Source organism: Medicago sativa, chromosome 6, assembly GCF_051527215.1.
Source record: "Medicago sativa cultivar Bolivia chromosome 6, Bolivia_mono, whole genome shotgun sequence".
Taxonomy (NCBI): Eukaryota; Viridiplantae; Streptophyta; class Magnoliopsida; order Fabales; family Fabaceae; genus Medicago; species Medicago sativa.
In genome coordinates, this window is record NC_140754.1 from 31,048,515 (window position 1) to 31,053,521 (window position 5,007).

The 5,007-nt window shown below is 34.9% G+C and overlaps 1 long non-coding RNA gene across 1 annotated transcript; it reads right to left on the bottom strand.

Moving 5' to 3' along the window:
* Positions 1–296: 296 nt before the first annotated feature.
* Positions 297–2,286, bottom strand: LOC146914503 (uncharacterized). Its single transcript, XR_015014235.1, has 2 exons — positions 2,006–2,286; positions 297–527 (listed from the first exon to the last, which is right to left on the bottom strand). It is a non-coding gene; the product is annotated as an uncharacterized LOC146914503 (long non-coding RNA).
* Positions 2,287–5,007: the final 2,721 nt, after the last annotated feature.

A 5,007-nucleotide genomic window follows, 5' to 3' on the forward strand; every position in this document is an offset into this window, starting at 1 on the left:
GGGTGTGGAGTCATTCCTGGAAATTGTTCTTATCCCCTTTGGGTTTCTCATTCACATCTTAAAAGTGTCTGCGTGAATTAACTCACGTTGAAATTTGTCTAACGTTAATTAACTCATGCTACGTTGAATTAAATGTATGAACAATTTTGAAAACGAGAAGAGCAATTTCCATGGTTCTTAGGTGGGTTTGGTAGGGGTTATAACGACCCAAAATTTTGAGACATTAACTTATGAAATTCTTAAAGAAAAAGATGAACGTTTTTTTTTAAACATAATGAAAATAACTGAAAACTCGATGGCTTCAAAATAAATGAATAAATAAATTTCTCTTGAATTTTCAGAATAGCAAATCAGAGTTGTTTTACATCAAAATAAAAAAAAAATTCTTAAGAGCAATGCTCTTGGCCTTTCACTACCCAAAGACACACCCTAGCTGGTCATAACTGGACGCTTGTGATAAAATCTCGCCAAGGCGCACCAAAGGTCCACATCTCTCGGAGCCTCAATCTATAAGTCATTATCATTATCTGATTTTCAAATACGGAAACGGGTCAACTCCCAAACAACAACAAATACACAAGTTATACATATAATTAACATGTATTTCAAGACAAGCAAATAGTAAAAATAATAATATAAACTACACAACATGTCAACACACAAAACAACAGTGTCGACTCAAAAAATGCATGACCCCCCTAAAGACCGACCTATATGCGACTACAAATGATCCGGATATCACCTCCCTTATAGGGCAACAAAAAGTTCTTCGTAGATATTTGTGGGCTTCAACCAATTATGAACACTCCACCGTGGCTCCAACCAATTATTATGGACACCACATACCCCACGGGTCCCAACCAATTATGAGCACCAAAAGAAGCCAAAGAGCCTCAACCAATTATGAGCACTCAAAAGGAAACAATAAGCCCCAACCAATTATGGGCACTCAAGACATCGGGTTCCAACCAATTATGGGAACCACACGACAATGATTGTATGCATGCGACACCTGGTTGTTAACTCGACAAAATAGATCAACCAAAATGAGTATCCGACTAAATTAATCATTGTCTTAACCACCAGCTAGAGACACTGATTGCATCGACAATAACTTCGACTAACAAAATATGCAAGACCACAATTCAGGCATGAAAACAACAAGTTATACTCACAACCAAGCAGTACAAAATCAAGTTCACATAGTATGTAAGCATGGTACAATACATAAACATGTTAAAAACACAGGGGCGGATCCATGTTGGAGCAATGTGGAGCTATAGCTCCAAATGCTTTCTCCTTTTTTTTTTTTTTTATAATAGATAAAACGCAGCACGAGAATACTGAACTTTTGCAGCTTTTGATGTGAACAAGTTATTGAGGATGACTGAGTTTTATCCAAATAATTTTATAGATGTGCCGAAACTGACGTTACGCACACAACTTAAGAATTATGTTACAATGTTCGATCTGACCCAAAATTTGCTAAGTTGAAAGGGCGTTTAGTTATTTATGCAAATCTTGTGGAAACAAATAAGTGCAACACATTTCCTATGGTTCATAAACTTCTAAAGTTGGCTTTACTCTTGCCGGTAGCAACTGTGTTGAACGTGTTTTTTTCAGATATGAAAGTTGTGAAGAGTAACCTATGTAACAAAATGGGTGATCAGTAGCTAAATGACCGTTTAGTAACTTGTATATAGAAATAGATGTTCTTTTAACAATTAGCAATGATGTCATTTTAACTCATTTTCAATAGATGGATAGAAGACGATAATGTCATTTTAGCTCATTTTCGACAAATGGATATAAGACGGTTTTCATTGTAATGAATTGTATCCAACAATATTATTTCTTATTTTTAAATGTAGTTTGCATTATTGTTTCTTTGAAATTTTAGCTCCACATGTACCTAAAGTCTGGATCCGCCCCTGTAAAAACATCATCATTTAATCAACCAGTAAATACATATATAAAATAAAAAATGGAGCGCCCTTTCCCTTACCGTAGCAATAGCAATTCTTTTTCAATCACCGTCTTTGCTCCACCAAATCTACACTTGGTACCTTAGAGTGAATGCCTTGTTCTCTTTCCTTTCTCCTTCAAACTTCCTCTACGTTCCTCTCTATACCTTTTGTTTTCTCTCTTTCTATGTGTGTTTGAGAGAGTGGGGAACTTGTCATTAACTACTCACCCACCAACTCATTTTCTAAAAAGATGGAACTAACCCAGTAACTAAGAAGATGAGTTGAAATGGATTTTCCTATTTTCTCTCACGCCAACCGCTATGATGTATTGTCATATGTTTCACTTGGTTCCTATATTACTGCTTGTTATTGTTATTACTTTAATAAATTAATGAATTAAAAATATAAGGGTGAGTATGGGAATTTCTATAGTGACTGTGAACTAAAGAGGTGGTGTAACCTGCTAGTTGTACTTGGTGCATGTGCCTTGATGCCAAGTCAAAATCCCTGCATAATACTCCATAATAATAGACTTACTAATCACACTATTAAAACCTTTATATGACCATTACTACTATTATTATTATTCACATGGTCACCAAATTATCATCATTTTCTTCTCTACTAAAAATACCTATCCTAATTATGCAATTTATTGCTCGCACACCTAGTATAGTAAAATACATATTTATACTCATTTTTTAATAAAATAACATAAAATATTCATCAAATAGTTAGCGACATCGACTCGACTATAACAAAATAGTTTAATAAAATAAATAGCAACTAAATAAGATAAATAACTCGGATCTTACAGGGGTTGTGTATTATCAGTTTAATTGGCCTTTGCTTTGTGGTTTTAGGGGTGATTTTTAGTTTGGTTTTTTGTTGGTTTGTGTTCTTTTTTGCTTGTTGTGCTTAACTTTTGTCATGATAGTTGTGTTGTTGTTTGTATCTTTGTCCAGTCCGTCTCTTCTTGAATGGATTTGGTTGTTTAAATATTATTGGCTATTAAAAAAAGTAATTTAATTGTTATGTTAATTTTTCTTTTTGTTATAATTTGAATCACGAACATCCAACTCCTTAACTCTTTTTTGTTTGTTTAAAAGGGTAAATTGACTCATCCAAATTGACACTGTGAAGAATCGACTCTGAAACCTTGAGGAGGAGCACCCTCCTTGGTCCCAAGCCAATTAGACATGAGAATGTGGCGGGGGTGGGAACAACTTTTATCTTCCCCATCCTCATACTCTTCTCCCATATACTTACCCGTTACCCTATCCATATCAAACGGGGATTGATATCGAATCTCCTCTCCTCTCTGAGAAGTGAGTGTCATCTAAGAGTTTGAAACTCTGACACGATTGAGGAGAATAGAGAGAACTATGAGAAGTGAGTGTCATCTGAGAGACCGAGACTCTGACTGTGTGACTGAAATAATTTATGGTTTGAGTTTCTATTTATATAAAAGGAGCAATAAATTGATTTTCTACATTCGGGACGGGTTTGGATATGGGTTCTGGGTGGGTACCTTTATTCCTATTACACGTCCCGTACCCGTGTTTTGAAGTCGGGGAAAACACAAACCCATGCCCAAATCCAGTCAAAATGAGTAAAACCCGTCAAATTGAGTTTTGAAGATCATGCTTGTATGCTTGTTTTGATGATATTTGTGGCTTAGTTGATGTTAGTGTAGCTTGATGATGTTTCATTGTCAGTTATCATGCCTCTGGTTAGTTTTCTCCTAGATTATGTGAAAGCACCTTAGATGTATATGTCTCTAGCATCATGTGATTCCGTAGTTTCAGGCTAACTCTTTAACATTGTCAAAATCATTTTTGTGCATATATGAATCGATCAATCCTGTTTGAATCGTATCACTCATTGTTTCTGACCTTGACTGAATCAATTCATTCATCTCTGAATCAATTCACACCTTTGAATCATCTCACAATATGTTGGATCGTATCACACAAAGTTTCTGATTTGTGTTGAATCGATTTATTGAAATTTGAATCGCATCAATCTTCATCATGGGCTCTTGTGAATCGATTCAAATTGTGCCTGATATCTATCAACCTTCATAGCATGTTCTTCTTCTTTTGCCTTGTTTGAATCGACTCATGCTTTTACTGAATAGATTCAAACATCTATTTTTGAACGAAAAATCACACTTGTCTACATTATCTATATATACTTACTCTCTCTTAACACCAAAACTATTGAATCATTTTCAATTATTCTCTCTAGGTCTCATAAACTCATTGTTCATAAATTCTTCAAGAATAAACACTTTTTCTTAGAATCACTTTGTGCTTTGAGTCATAGATTCGCGAGGTGCTAGTAGGGATTGTAAGTTGGTTCTTTCAAGGAGATTGATTGGTCTTAATCAAGGCTCCAAAGTGAAGTGAATAATCTCATTCCACCTCCAAAGGTCTTGGGGGTCTTTCTAACTGTTCTTGCAATCAAAGGGGATTCGTTTACCAGACGTAGCATCGAAGACTTGAGTGAAGAGTTTGAATGGCTGCACGGGTAATCAATGATTTGAAGATTCAAGAAGCACCAAATTCAAAGGGTATTTGAAGTTTGAGGGAGTGGTTACATAGGAGGTGAAGAACTAGGGTAGTTTCAAGGATCTCTTGTAATCACATTGTATTCAACATAATTACTATTACTGGATGACCTTGGTGGAGACTTTTTCACCAAGAACAGTTAACGTAGCCCAAAGCGAGGATGAACGGGTGAACAACTATAAAAGTATATGTTAATTGATTAATTGGTTGTGTAGAAATATAAATTGATCTAAGTTGTTTTGATTAAAATTGATCTAACTCCTTGAGTTAGGTTTTCACCATTATATTTTGATCAATTAGTTTCAACATCTTAGGTTTGGTTTTGAAAATGTCTAAGCTTTGCAATTTGTTCAAGAATCATTAAGTTTTGATTGTAATAAGATTTGTATTTTGAAGCTCTCAATTCTATGTTAAATCTTATTATCACATAGCTTTATCTTTTTGTTTATTGTTGTGATTGTTCAAGC